This window comes from Bombina bombina, chromosome 4 (assembly GCF_027579735.1).
Source record: "Bombina bombina isolate aBomBom1 chromosome 4, aBomBom1.pri, whole genome shotgun sequence".
In the NCBI taxonomy this organism is placed as follows: domain Eukaryota; kingdom Metazoa; phylum Chordata; class Amphibia; order Anura; family Bombinatoridae; genus Bombina; species Bombina bombina.
Window position 1 is genome coordinate 252,590,159 of NC_069502.1, and position 16,410 is coordinate 252,606,568.

Genomic DNA, 16,410 nt, shown 5'->3' on the forward strand with positions numbered 1-16,410 from the left:
AGGTAAGTATTTATTTAGTTTTAAATAGGAATAATTTAGGTATTAATTTTAATTTTTATTTGGAATAATTTAAATTATGTTAAAGTTAGTGGGTGTTAGGGTTAGACTTAGGGTTAGGTTTAGGGATTAATAACTTTAGTATAGTGGCGGCGATTTTGGGGGCAGCAGATTAGTGGTTAATAACAGTAATGTTGTTGCGGCGATGTTAGGGACAGCAGATTAGGGGTTAATAATATTTAACTAGTGTTTGCGATGCAGGAGAACAGCAGTTTAGGGGTTAATATGTTTATTGTAGTGGCGGCGATGTCCGGAGTGGCAGATTAGGGGTTAATAATTTTATTTTAGTGTTTGCGATGCGGAAGGGCCTCGGTGTAGGGGTTAATAGGTAGTTTATGGGTGTTAGTGTACTTTTTAGCACTTTAGTTATGAGTTTTATGCTACAGCTTTGTAACATAAAACCCATAACTACTGACTTTCAGTTTACGATACGGATCTTGTAGTTATAAGCTGTACCGCTCACTTTTTGGCCGGACAGGCAAACTCGTAATACCGGCGTTATGGAAGTCCCATTGAAAAAGGACTTTTTGAAAGCTGTGGTAGTTACGTTGCGTTAGGGCCAAAAAAGTGTGCGGTACACCTATACCTGCAAAACTCGTAATACCAGCGGTAGTGAAAAAGCATCGTTATGAAGCTTTTTCACTCATAACACAAAACTCGTAATCTAGCCGAAAGTGTGTATAAGATACAATATAAAAATTATCCTTTTCTGAAAAAAAGAGGAAACCTAAGATGGGGTTTAGCTGCTGTGTAATATCACTCTTTTGAGAATTCTAGATTTTAGGAGAGCAGACAGATTCTCAAAGTACCCCTGGGATAACCAAATCCACAAAGGAAGCTGACCACCATCCATCATGTTATGCATGGATGTTAAAGAGACAGTCTACAATAGAATCTTTATTGTTTTAAGATATAGATAATCCCTTTATTACCTATTCCCCAGTTTTGCACAACCAACACAGTTATATTAATATACTTTTTACGTCTGTGATTACTTTGTATCTAAGCATCTTCTGACAGTCCCCTGATCACATGACTGTGACTATTTATTATCTACTAGTCCTAAAGCCCGTGTACACGGGCCATTTTTTGCAGTACAGCGGTCCCACCCCTTGCTCTCCTCCCCTCTATTTTGCTCTCTCTCTTCCCCCTCTCTTTTGCTCTCTCCCCCCTCTCTTTTGCGCTCTCTCCCCTCTCTTTTGCGCTCTCTCTCTCCCCTCTCTCTTTTGCTCTCTCTCTCCCCCCTTTTGTTTTTTCTCTCTCTCTCCCCCCTCTCTTTTGCTCTCTCTCCCCCTCTCTTTTGCTCTCTCTCTCCCCCCTCTCTTTTGCTCTCTCTCCCCTCTCTTTTGCTCTCTCTCTCCCCCTATCTTTTGCTCTCTCTCCCTCTCTATTTTTCTCTCTATCTCTCCCTCTCATTTTTGCTTTTTCTCTTCCCCCTCTCTTTTGATCTCTCTCTTCCCCCTCTCTTTTGATCTCTCTCTCCCCCCTCTCTTTTGCTCTCTCTCTCCCCCCTATCTTTTGCGCTCTCTCCCATCTCTTTTGCGCTCTCTCTCTCCCCCCTCTCTTTTGCTCTCTCTCTCCCCCCTCTCTTTTGCTCTCTCTCCCCCTCTCTTTTGTTTTCTCTCCCCTCCTCTCTTTTGCTCTCTCTCTCCCCCCTCTCTTTTGCTCTCTCTCTCCCCCTCTCTTTTTGCTCTCTCTCCCCCTCTCTTTTTGCTCTCTCTCTCCCCCCTCTCTTTTGCTCTCTCTCTCCCCCCCTCTCTTTTGCTCTCTCTTCCCCCCTCTCTTTTGCTTTCTCTCCCCTCCTCTCTTTTGCTCTCTCTCTCCCCCCTCTCTTTTGCTCTCTCTCTCTCCCCCTATCTTTTTGCTCTCTCTCCCCCCTCTCTTTTGCGCTCTCCCCCCGCTCTTTTGCTCTTTCTTCCCCCTCTCTTTTGCTCTTTATCCCCCTCTCTTTTGCTCTTTCTCCCCCTCTCTTTTGCTCTTTCTCCCCCTCTCTTTTGCTCTCTCTCTCTTTTGCTCTCTCCCTCCCTCTCTTTTGCTCTCTCTCCCCCTCTCTTTTACTCTTTCTCCCTCTCTCTTTTGCTCTCACTCCCCCTCTCTTTTGCGCTCTCTCTCCTCTCTTTTGCTCTCTCTCTTTCACCTTCTCTTTTGCCTACTCTCTCTCTCACCCTCTCTTTTGCTTGCTCTCTCTCCCCCATCTCTTTTACTCTCTCTCCCCCTCTCTTTTGCTCTTTCTCCCTCTCTCTTTTGCTCTTTCTCCCTCTCTCTTTTGCTCTCTCCCCCCCTCTCTTTTGTGCTCTCTCTCCTCTCTTTTACTCTCTCTCTCTCCCCCTCTCTTTTGAACTCTCTCTCTCACCTTCTCTTTTGCCTACTCTCTCTCTCACCCTCTCTTTTGCTTGCTCTCTCTCCCCCATCTCTTTTGCTCTCTCTCCCCCCCTCTCTTTTGGTCTCTCTCTTCCCTCTCTCTCTCTCCCCCTCTCTTTTGCACTCTCTCCCCTCTCTTTTGCTCCCTCTCTCCCCCTATCTTTTTTGCTCTCTCTCCCCCCTATCTTTTTTGCTCTCTCTCTCCCCTATCTTTTGCTCTCTCTCCCTCTCTCTTTTGCTCTCTGTCTCTCCCTTTCTTTTTGCTCTTTCTCTCCCCCTCTCTTTTGATCTTTCTTCCCCCTCTCTTTTGATCTCTCTCTCACCCCCTCTCTTTTGCTCTCTCTCTCCACCCTCTCTTTTGCTCTCTCTGTCTCCCCCTCTCTTTTACTCTCTCTCTCCCTTCTTTTGCACTCTCTCTCTCCCTCTTTTGCTCTCTCCCTCCCCTGTATTTTGCTCTCTCTCACCCCTCTTTTTTGCTCTCTCTCACCCTTCTCTTTTACTCTCTCTCACCCCTCTCTTTTGCTCTCTCTCACCCCTCTCTTTTACTCTCTCTCACCCCTGTCTTTTGCTCTCTCTCACCCATCTCTTTTGCTCTCTCACCCCTCTTTTTTGCTCTCTCCCCTTCTTTTGCTCTATATCTCCCCTCTTGTGCTGCTCTCTCTCATGCAGACACTCAGACAGCCATGGCAGCTCCCTCCCGGCCACGCCCCTGTCACGGTCAGACTCTGTCCCTTCATGCCCAGCTCCGCCCCTTCATGACACAGCCCCGCCCCTTCACTGCCGGTCGGCTCCTCCCCTTTCACGGATTAGGTGCCACTGTTAGCAGCCAACCCAGGTCAGTATGTTGAAGGCCAGGTGTTTTTGTCCTCATGCAGTCACTACTGCGCATGACAGCTTCGGACAAACACACTTGGCCTTTTATTTTATAGGATTGAGTTGCATTTAGTACTGTGTTGTGCTAACTCTTAAATTACTCCCCAGGCATGAACACATTGTTATCTATATGGCCCACATGAACTAGCAATCTCCTGTTGTGAAAAGCAAATACAAAAGCATGTGATTAAGAGGCTGTCAATAGAGCCTTTGAAATAGGCAGAAATTTAGAGGTTCAAAGGTTATAAAGTATATTAATCTAACAATGTTGGTTGTGCAAAGCTGGAGAATGGGTAGTAAAGGCGTTATCTATCTTTTTAAACAATAACAATTTTTGTGTAGACTGTCCCTTTAATTGTGTTTTTTATGTTGTATTTGTATCTGAGGTTGCCAGGTGTCAAGTATTCTACCAGACAGTCCAGTATTTTTTTTTGTTTTTTTATTGAGGTTTTGAAAGTACATAACATACATAGAAGCATAATTTGTTTCTAAGTGGACAAGAAAGCAAACAGGCAAAGAACAGTGCAACAATAAGGTATGAAACATTAATCATATATACGTCACATCGTACTACATATATACCTGCATCAAGAGGCTGATATTACTTTACAGGAACCCCCCTTTATAAGTAATTATACTATAATATGAAGTGATTTCCCCAAGTTGGAAAAGAACGGCCACTCTTGGACCGCTAATAACAGAGTACAGTTGGAAAGGGGAATACGAAAGTAAAAGGTTGAAAGGCCCACTTTTGGACCCAATTTCTAACATTGATATATATATAATGAGGGGGAATCATCAATATAGGCTCTATGAATAGGGTAAAGGTTGGAGTGTTATGTCACTATAGAGTGCTATAGGGAGAAGTATAGCCAAAGATAGGTATCTGCTTCTATCTAGCAGTCAATTATTAGTACGGGTGTACTAGAGTGTATTCTCTCCCTAAGCCTATAATTTTGGAGTCAATTAAGAAAGGGTTGGAAGGCGAAAGTCTTCCATATGTCATTTATTTACACAAGTGGGTAATTGCCTACTGATATTAAGTGTAGTGGTCATTAGGAGAAGAGTGTGACGTGCTGTCTCGGCCGCCGACAGCACACCCACAGGTAAACATAAAGTAGGACAACCTGGTAGCAATAGTGAAATTCCCGTCTACAATGCGTGACAATCAGAGACTATATATATATATATATGTATATATATATATATATATAGTGGGATGTTGTGCAAATGGGCTTGGACTCCTTAAAATCGTGTTTCAGTAATAGGCTAATGCCATATGGGCGTCAGATGCTATATAGCGTAATATATTCTTAAATTAAAGAGGAGGTAGAGAGAGGTTGATGTGGTAGAGTTCAGCTCTCCAACACTGTAATGAGTTGTTTATAGAGCTCTGCATTAGAATACCCTATCTTACAGCTGGGCAAGGTTAAGGCAAACAAAGCAAGATTAATATTGTGCTTGTTATGAGTAAGAATCCTGGGATTAGTCTATACCTTGTGTTACCCATAAAGAAAAGACATATCCATTATAGGGATATAGGAGCAACTAATAAGATACTTGTGTTCAATCATATCTAACTATCAGTATTACTGATTGCGGTTCATTTTTATCTAGGGAACTATAGTGACTGTTATTTATACCTATATTATAAAGATTCATTATGGTAGGGAATAGCTGGGATTCAAGGCAAATTCAACTTAAAAGAAATAAGAAACATGAACATTAACCATTATAGAAAGCAACTTAGTTAAATCATATGAGAATATTAGGGAACATTGATCTTGTAGGGAGCAACTTAGCTAGAGCATTTAATGATGTTATGAGGCCAGTTGTACAATGGGTCAATACCTTACAGATCAATTGCTTTTAATACAATTTGTCTTAGCTTAAACATAGTGCATGACCACTAGCTTTAGAGAGAACATCTTAGCCAAAGCATATAAGGGTTTCTAAAGTCCCTCAGCACAACTAAAATTGGGCTAGTAAATAAGGCAGACTAAATCTATTAGTAAAGCTTCTGATTGGAAAAATCCTCATGAACCCAATAGCTAGTTAGTCTAATACAGGACTCATACATAAAAAGATACCATTGAGTAGTATTAGCAATATACTACAGATCTCAGCATGTGTCCCAAGTACAGATCTTGGTGCATAACTTTTTCATGGTTCACATCCAGGGATGCACTGTCCTGGCCATAGAGCCCCAAGTTGAGATAGAGCCACTTCCAAGAAGTGAGTTTCAGTAGATGTTCTGATTGCGCGGAATTTGTGGTTGCAGGAGTGAGGCAACGGTCTTCCATTGTGGTGTCTCCAGCGTTAGCCAGATTTGGGAGTGAGTAGTTAACTATAGTCTCCTTGCATTGCGGAGCGGACCCCAGGGTTGACGTTCTAATGAGTGTCCCTCTCTTTTTCTCCAAGAGAACCCTGTTTGCCGCCTGCTTGACATAAGGGGGAACGATCTCTGCTACCGCAGCATGGGAAGCCTTCACCTCCATATCTTACGCTGTAGCTGCTCAAGCAGTATGTGGCCTCTCCTCAAGAGTTTAAGCTACCAAGGCCATGGAGTCACCCTGTTGCAGATCCAAGGTAAGTAGTGGGTTTTTATCAGTGTCGCTTGTAAATGTATGATGCATCCGACTATGGGAGCAGGAGGTTTCCGCTTCAACTGAGCCTGTAGAGTTAGACGAGAGCCAGTCACCATTTTCACTTATGGATGTGTCTCGGGTCACAAGTTGTATTCCGGCCGTGTACTCTGGAATGACGAGGAGTCTGCAGAATTCTTCCTCTAAGCTTTGATAGTAGTCTCTTATCGCCTGGGTCATTACGTGTTCCCATTTGTTTAGAGCTTCCATTTCATGTAGAAGTATCTGTTATGATAGCCTAATCTCTGGAAAAGAATACTCAGCAAGTGTGGATGGTTCCCACTTTAAGGAAAGTTCTTACAGCGTCTTGCGGGACATCACTGTATAATAACGACAGGGACACAGTCGGCTCCCGCAGGGGGGGGTTGAGTTGTAGGCCGCAACCTGAGTAGTATTTCGGTAAACTGAAGCATACACCAGATCTATAATATAATTATATCAGTCTGAAGTGTTTTCTCTGCTGTGAAAGATGTAGATGCACAGAATACTCTATGAGCTTTTATGTGCAGATTGATGTGCAGATGTAGAGCAGCAAGCAGTCCTGCAACCGATCATGGCCGCCACCCGGAAGTTCCCCAGACAGTCCAGTATTTTAGCAAGTTGTCCAGTATAATCTACACAAATAAATTGACACCTCAATATCCAGTTTTTAAACTTCCTGGGTTTCAGCTAAATGTAAAAGGCATCCTATATCTCAATGCATTACAAATAAGAAGCAAAAAAAATGAGTGTCAGACAAGGAGATCAAATCACTGCTGATTATGTGTGTTAGTGGTAATCAAAGAGGTAAAATTATTTGATTTGTATGTAAATGGCTGCCAAGGAATAAAATGTACATGGTTTGCTCAAAGGTGGAGGTTTTATTTTGTGTGGGGGGATTATATGACCCCTAGCTATCACTGTGCCCAATCACCTAGAGATTGTCCAGTATATTTGTGGAGGACAGCTAGCAACCCTTTTTATATCCTAATGTCTGTAAATATGATATATTCCCTGGTGTCCTCTGTGTGCATGCATGCAGGCCATGCCAATCGTAAATAGAAAGTCTTCCTGTTCCTTTTGTCTCTTTCTTAAATGAGTCTCTTTCTTAAATGAGATCTCCCTCATTACTTAGTGTATTTAAAGTCATCTGTGATGTAGACACACAATCTCTACAAACAAACTTGTTTTATGTCAGAGCAACAGCCTTAAGCCTATTGTCAGGGAATGGACGGATGTCTCTGAACCAAATGGGCACAAAGAGCTATCACTAAGAGCAAACAGCTATCCATGTATTATAAACAGCTCTTCACATCAGCTACAAATTAGCCTATCACAGCTCTGGCTGTACTTGTAACAACTTCCCATAGTGACAGTCTAGGGCTGTTCCAAAAGTTGATCCCTGGCTGTATGGAGCACCATGACTCATTATATTGATATTAAAGTTAATAAGGAAATAGCCACAGACACTTTTACTGTGAACATTCATTTAATAACACATATTGACATGGAGGACCTAAATAACAGGTCACAAAAAACAACAACAACAATGCCCCAAAAAAATCACAGCAAGTTGTTTCCTTTTAATTTCAAAAACTGGTGATGAGCAAATAGAAAGAAGGCCTTCAACTTTGAAATGGTTACTCTCAGAAATGTAATCTTAATTCTTTCTACTACACCACCACTGAAGACCCAGTAGAAGAACTTTCCACACTACGGCTAGATTACAAGTGGAGCAGTAATTACAGCTCCTGCTCGATCATTAACATCGCTTGAGGTTAACTCTTTGCGCATGTTGGGTAGCTCTGGTATTACAAGTTGAAAGTAAAAATTGTGCTCCCTATAATATAAACTCCTAAACCGCCACAATCCCCACCGCAAATTACCCGGCTACACTATTAACCCTTAAACCACCACAACTCAATAAACTCCCTACACTATTAACCCCTAAACAGCCATAAACCCCACTGCAAACTACCCCCAACCTATTAACTCCCTAACTGCCAAACAACCCATTGCAAAATTCCTGCTAACAACTAACATCTCCCAAGATCCCTAACCCGAGACCCCCTAAATTACAAAAACACAAATAAAATGACCAAAAAAACCCAAAAAACTAGTGCAAACCTTATACTAAAGTCCCTTAAAAAAAGCTATACTAACACTAAAAACTACTCTAAAATTGCTCTGAAAAAGGCATTTGTCGGCCAGTGCCCTAGTTGAGGTGATTAGCTCTTTTGCATAAAAAACACTATCCTAAAGTAACCCCCCACCTCCCAAAATACAACCTATCTTTAAAAAAAACTCTATCCTAAAAAAGATGCCTGAAAGAGGCATCAGTGATTAAGTGTTTGTGATGGGGGGTGTGGCAGTTAGGGGGTAGTTTTTATGTAGGGTGTAGCAGTTAGGAGGTTAATAGGTTAGGGGGTAGTTTGCAAAGGGGGTATGGCGGTTAGGAGGTTAATAGTGTAGGGAGTTTATTAACGTGGGGGATGTGGCAGTTTAGGGCTTAATAGCATAACATGGTAATTTGTGGTGGGCTATGAGGCAGTTTAGGGGTTAATAGTGTAGGGGTTAGATAGTGTAGGTGGAAAAACATTTATTTATTTTTTTGGTGCTTAGTGCCACTTTTTTCTCAGCCCAGATTTTTTACCTGAGCTTTGAGTTCACTTAAAAAGTTTGATCATAAAATTCGATTGGGTTTGAGTGATAGCATTTACTTTAAACTTGTAATACAAGCGCACATTGATGCTCAACGTTCCCCATAGAAAATATGGAGAGCATAAATTACCACAAGTTCATTCAAACGAATTTGAGGTAATTTAAACATCGCAATGTGGATTTGAGAGCAAAAAGTGACCTCCTGATCACGTTTGCACTCCTCTCTCTAACGATAGCGTGCCACTTGTAATCTAGGCCTATATAAGTCTGATCAGGGCGGCCCCACAACAATAACCCACACTTATACTACAATTTCTACAAGATATACCTCACTGGAAGTTACACCTGATTTTACGGACCCACAACAATTATCCTCTTTAAACCTAATTATTTCAACCACTATACACTCCCAAACAACCAGGGCTGCCATCATGGGGTGACAGGGGTGACTCCTGTCAGGGGCCCAATGGGCCAGGGGGGCCCAATGGGCCAGGGGGGCCCCATGAGGCAAGAACTAAAAAAAAAAAAAAAAAATTTTAAATTTTGGCAGCCACCAGTGGGTACTACACCAGAGTGCTAACTGAGCATGGGAAATGTTATTACAAGGAGTAAAGCATTAGCATTTGAGAGGATTTCTGAGTGTGCACTAAACCACTATGCACAGTGTGAGACAGACTTGGCACTTTGTTTGTACAGTGTGTGCCTGAGTCAGACGGCAGATCACTTTCATTTACAGAGGAGGTAGGACTTACTTAGCAAATGTTTTTTATTTCTTTGTGCAATTTCGGATTGTAACTTCAGTGTGGTAGTAATTGTATGGTGGGGCCAGGGGTCCATAAAAAACAACATTTTTTTAGCAGCAGTGTATTTATGATTATTTGACAATGCTGTAGAAATTCTATATTTAAAACCATGCAGAAATGTTTCCTCCTCAATACAATGCCCTTTTGTTACATACCAACAAGCCTAAATCCTGCATTTAACCAGATCTAATGATATGACTACCACAGCTTATGGTTCTACTAAGACCATATAGAGTACAGCATTTACATTATTTATAAGTACAGCTGACAGATGGAAACATTTGTACACTATATTTGAAGTGGTTCTCTTGGTTGGGGAAAAAACAAACAAACATATGTCAACCTTTTTAAAGTACTTTTCTTCATCTAGCCATCTACCCAGATCATTAATGTACAATTTTGAATTCACAGAATTATTTTTGTTTGCATATTTACAAATATGATTCTTTAAAAAGTGATCTCTTAATTTCTGCAATTTTTTTTATCATGCATGTCACACAACGTTGATTTAGGGGATGCAAGGTGCATACATGTTTCCTCCTGCGCGTGTTTCTGTGGGTGTCTGTGTTTATGTCTTTGTGCTTTGGTTTATGTCTCTATGAGTGTGTATGTATTTTTTTTCTGTGGGTCTCTCTGTGAGGGTGGGTGTGTATGTCTTTGATCTTTTTCTATGGGTGTCTCTGCGAGGGTGTGTGTATGTTTGCCTTTTCTCTGGGTGCCTCTGTGAGGGTGGGTGTATATGTCTGTTTTCTGTGGATGTCTCTGTGAGGGTGTGTGTATGTATGTATGTCTGCGTTTTCTGTGGATGTCTGTGAGGGTGTGTGTTTTATGTGGGTGTCTCTGTGAGGGTGTGTGTATGTCTTTGTGTGTTTTCTGTGGATGTCTCAGTGAGGGTGTGTGTATGTATGTCTTTCTGTGTTTTATGTGGTTGTCTCTCTGTGTGTGTATGTCTTTGTGTATATGTCTTTGTGCGTTTTCTGAGGCTGTCTCTGTCAGTGTTTCCTTGGGTGTATGTGCAAGTTTGAGTTTGTGTGTGTGTGTGTCCATTGTCTGTTCCTTTTTAGGACATTTTGACCTTACTACTGATTATTCACATCCTTCTACAGACTTTGAGACCTTTACGGAAGTCACCAATCCACCATTTAACCTTTAAATTATTGTTTAGGCAGTTCAGGGGCTTTCCTTTCAGCCACTGCATGCTGTTGTCATCATTTAGTTGGCATCTTCCTTTACAAAAAGATAATCAGAACTCCATATTTTGTTTTCTAAATCTCCTTTTTTTTTTTACAAAACTGTAGTCTACCTCATTACTTGTCAGGTCAATGTAATCAAGTGCTGAGTGTCTGTGTCTGAGTGCGTTTGTGTGTTCCTTTACGTGTCTGCTAGAGTGTTTATATGTGAATCCTTATGTGTGAGTGTGTGTTTTTCAGTGTATGAGTGTGTTTGTATGTTTGTATGTTACTACCATTACAACATTTCCAAGTTTAAATAGACACTTTAGAAAAAAGTGCATATACATTTTAGTCACTTGGTCAAAAATTGTACATGTCAAAGTGGGGGGGGCCTGATCAATGGTTAAGTCAGGGGCCCCAAAATTTCTAGTGGCGGCCCTGCAAAACAACATCTTAAAACGGAAAACCTTGCAAAATGAAATATAATCTATTAATCTAGCTAAATAAACACAAATAAAAACAATATAATACAAATAAAGTCCATTTGCACAATTTTATTTTTTTCGCCACTTTAAAGAACATTCAAGCAAAAGATCCTCTGCATCTTCCATGCCAAGGTGGGTTCTTGTTTAAAGTTCCCCCCTATTATAGAAAATATTAGTTAGTTCTGATTGAGTAATCATATTAACAAGTGAAAATTATATAAGTTTGACTCATAATTGAGGTCTACAGATATTTTTGACTGGTCAATCAGTTTAAGAAAGTGCTAATAGGGTGGTGACATTACAGTGGTGGTGGTGGTGGGTCAAATCATCATTACTCTTGTGGTGGTGCAGGGTTATGGTTAGGGTTAATAAGCTATAACAATGCAATCATAAATAAGCATTAAGATGATCATATTTTAGACATGTTTCATAGTGTAACCTGATGTAATACCTTTTTATTAAATCAGATTTTTTTTTTTTTTTAATGCAAACTGATCATGTGTGAAAGACTTTTAATAAGTCAGTGCAAAAAGCCAAGTTTTTCTGAAAAGCAGTTATTTTTCTCATGGTTTTGAACAGCTTTGAATTTGAAAACCTTGTGAAAACCAGTTCAAACAAGCTTCTTCTCTTCGAACATTAAAATAGACCCTGCTGTTGCTTTTATTTGCAGCTCATTTGTGATCAGTTCCTATTTCTGTCTCAATTGAGCTGAAGCAACAACATAGAATTTCAGAATGTCTTACAAAATGATTATTTTATTCATTTTTATTTCTGGAATTATCTTAATCACTGATTTACTCTACCATTGTCCTGGTTACTACTATTCTTCATTCAGCAGCCTAAAAAAATAATAATAAAAGAACAAATAGAATAAAAACTTGGTATCTATTTTCAGATAAAGTTTTTTGTAAGAACCTTTCTGAAGTGTGTGAAGTGCAGAAAAATAAATGGTATGATCCTTTTTTTGTTCTAATAATAAAATAAAAATTTGTGAATGTTTTGCTTATCTAGATCAGTGCATTCCAGGCTGATCGCATGCATCAAGTATAATAACTTTATAACAGTTTCCACATTTAAATGACCAATGCTTTGCCAGATCAGCTTTATGATGCCAAAGCTGGCCAAGAAAAACAATCATGCTTGTAGAACTTGGTTCTGTATAAATAAAAGATGCCTTAGGTGATGACTGAACACTATAAATGTGTAATCATTTCTTTCTAAAAAAAAACCTTTTATAATAATATTTGACTAAGACCTGCATTCATAAAGTTTCACAATATGCATCAAAACACGTAATGCAAATCAAAACTATTCTTCTTTGTACAAATGACTTCAATATTATGCTTATAAAATTAATACGGCCAGATTACGAGTTTTGCGGTATGAGGGGTGCGGTGTTAACTTGCACGTTATTGTCACTGCTCACTTACCTACAGAGCTGGTATTACAGGTTTTTCTAAACCCGGCATTAAAAGGCAAGAAGTGAGCGTAGAGCAAAATTGAGCTCCATACCGCACTCCAATACAAGCGCTGCTTAAGTCAGCGGTGAGCTAGTTGTACGTGCTCGTGCACGATTTCCCCATAGACATCAATGGGGAGAGCCGGCTGAAAAAAAGTCTAACACCTGAATCTAAGCCTAACCCTAACCCTAATATAATTAAATCTAAATAAAAATTATTATTAATAACTAAATAATTCCTATTTAAAACTAAATACATACTTACCTATAAAATAAACCCTAAGCTAGCTACAATATAACTAATAGTTACAGTGTAGCTATCTTAGGTTTTATTTTTATTTCACAGACAAGTTTGTATTTATTTTAACTAGGTAGAATAGTTACTAAATAGTTATTAACTATTAAATAACTACCTAGCTAAAATAAATACAAATTTACCTGTAAAATAAAACCTAACACCTAACACTACACTACAATTAAATAAATTCCCTAAATGAAATACAATTAAATAAATACACTTATCTAAATTACAAAAACAAAACAAAACACTAAATTACAGAAAATAAAAAGCAAATTACAAGATCTTTAAACTAATTACACCTAATCTAATCTAGCCCTATCAAAATAAAAAAAGCCCACCCAAAATAAAAAAAAACAAGCCTAAACTAAACTACCAATAGCCCTTAAAAAGGCCTTTTGTGGGCCATTGCCCCAAAGAAATCAGCTCTTTTACTTGTAAAAAAAAAATACAAACAACCCCCCCAACAGTAGAACCCACCACCCACACAACCAACTCCCCAAATAAAACCCTAACTAAAGGGGGGGCGGAGCCAGCAACCAGCGAGGAAAGACGTGTCCTATATGAGCTCCGTGTGCAGAAAGCTTTAAAACATCTTTTTGGGGAAATATTTGCTTAATACTTGGGCTCTTAACTTGCCCCCTGTTGTACCCGAACCCATTTGACTTTTGTTTAGAGCAAATAATGCAGTAGCTGGAGACGGACCAGTATTAAAACCCTCAGCTCACGGGAGAAAAATATGGAGGCCGCTGAAAAATGGGAGTCTACCATGCTGACAGCGATCTCGCAGCATTTTGAACAACTTGAACATGATCTCAGAGCTGCATTTATTGCAATTTCGGATCACCTATCCATTTCAACAGTGAGGAGTGTGGAACAGCCCAAGATCCCAGCCGCTAAGCAGCCTAACATAGAACAGTCGACAAAGTCAAAGCCTGTTATAATATCCCCTCCCCCAAGTCTAACCACATCGCAGCTTTCAACCTTCGGTGGGAATGATTCTAGGATCCGGGGCCCTGGGCTGCGGGCTAATCAAGAAGATCACAATTCAGTGATTCAGGAAATGAGTGAAATTCTACCTGTCTGGCCCGTGGCTGTGACTGCCTGCCACGTGGAGCTGCGGCTTGGGAACTCAGTTTCTATGCTACACCGGAATAGCGGAGGATTCTTTGGTTTCACTGCGATCCTAGACGGTTTCATCTTGCAGGTCTGTTACGCTGCCGGAATCCTTATACAGGGAAAGGTTACCGATTCTATAGTCCTTTCACTGCAACAGAAGGAAGCTAAGCCGGTGGTCTATAGATTAGGGATCGGGTAAACACTGACCTATGGTATGCTGCCTCTACTCCCCGGCTTGATTCAGGATGTGGTAATGGACATTGACTTGGCTACAAATAAAACACGGAATTACAAATTGAGACACTGATATGTTTTATTAGATACCGTTGTGGGAGCCTGACCTATGTATGATGTTTTTGAGTGGTGTATTGAATTTTGTTCACATACCATCCTACGCTATGCATATTGCCAAGCCCCATGTGGAATTGGGTGATGGTCAGCCAAAATCCAAGTTTAGCACCCATGTTACCCTGCTGGACCTAGGGACATTTGCAGGCGCTGACTCAAGAACCCAGTAACATTCTTATCAAGCTCTCAAGGACAGTATGAACCCTCTTAACATTGTACTTTCGTATATTCATACCTATATGTTTCTCATATTAGAGGGTAGTACGACTGTTTATTATATGCCTGTTATCTGAACAGTTTATCGTTAGTCATTATACTAGTTAGGTATGCAAATGAAACTATTCTTATTACTCTGTTGTAGCTAGATCACACAACATTTTATGAGACTCTTAGATTGCTCTTATTTTATCCCCAAGTTTTTACATTTATCTCTATGTCACAAGTGACACTTGAGTTACCTCACAGTGTTAGTGTAGAGTGGGGGATCATGACACTTCAATTTTTGCTTCCTTTGCTTTCTCTCATAAGAGCGTAGGTCTTAATGGCTCTATGCCAGACTTAGCTAATGTAAAAATTTGGGGCAGCTGTAACTGGACTTGCCAGAGCCTGTATTAGCATCCTCTTCAGCATTCCCTTTTTATTCACCGCTTTTTAACCATGACATATTAGGAACATATATTTTAACATTGTCATGCAGCCTAAATTATGTTCTACATATTTCCAAGATTTACACTATCTGTATTCACCCACCTGTTATAGAGATCTGGACTTCAGCGCTAGTCATGCATGTAAAAAACTTTCAGCTCTACTAGCTTTTCTTATTTTTATGCTTTTCACAGAGACTGGTCAAATCCTCACAAGATTATATATTAGTAGTATTCTATGGTTATAATACTAGTAACATCCTACAGGATGTATTTTGCTGTGAGAATACTTGCATTCCTGTTTAAAGCCATACTTTGATTATTAGTAGATTGAGAGGTCCTGAATAGCCTATATATATACTACACTATATCTTACCTCCCATATGGCTTAATAACAACTTTGTATTCTACTACGCCAAACTGGCACAGCTATTGTGATTAGAGCTTTTTAGAGATTAGCAGCAAAATTAAGGGATTCAACTTGTTAAGAAATGTTCACTGCTGACTAACTGAATGTGGTTCACCTGATAGCTTCCAGCTACCTATGTTTCATGTCTATATATAAATACCTGGGCAGGGGTATTGAAGACTGAGTTAGTCTTATGTTAAGTTTGTTTTTTTATGGATTGATTATTATTTCTATGAAAACGCTGGTGTTGTAGACCCTTGCTCATATAACCTATATCTAGATCTTTCCTAAGAACCCCCTAGCTGCATAGAGGTAACTCTGGTATATACTTTCAAATCATTCTAAGTTAGAAAGTTCACTATAGACACACTAATTATATGTCAGGTTGTTCCAGTGTATATAGATAGTGTATGGTTACTTAGAGGGGTTCTGTCTGCTAATCTAAGCTAGTTCTACTGGTTGCGGCCGGGCCAGTGGAATGGGCATTATACATATAAAACACAGAAGGGACTCCTCTCCTCCCTTTCCCGCCGGTACTTGTTGCCTGCGGGTCATACCCCTACTCCCTTTCCCCTTGTCGCCGGTAGATGGCATCTCCCTAGGTGAGGAGTACCTCTAGAAGCCCTCTATATCTCGATTTATACCATGTATCATATTACTTATTTTATATCTTATATTACATACATCCTGATGCTCTGATGTGAGAATAATCGTTCTAGAATGTAATCTGATCCATATTATGCATAAAAGCCCAGGGTCTCCGAGCAGATTTCTATTTAAGCATATTTATAGAGTTCAGCTATAATGATGACAGCCCGGAAAGTTTGTAAACTTCAATAGAATCTATGGCTCCGTCCCCCGCCCTCATAGCTATTGTTCACCCTTATTTTAGGTGGACACATAAGCGGTATTAACCCGCCACAGATATCACCTTGTCATAAGTAGCTCTTAGTCTTCTGTCTATCAAGTAATTGAGGCACTTTGCCCCCTGTTCATGTGTATCTACTAGGAGCAACTTGTTATGTCTCCCTATAATCTGTCAATCTTCACACAATAAATACACCTATTTTATAATTAATATATCTCTCTATAGGAAG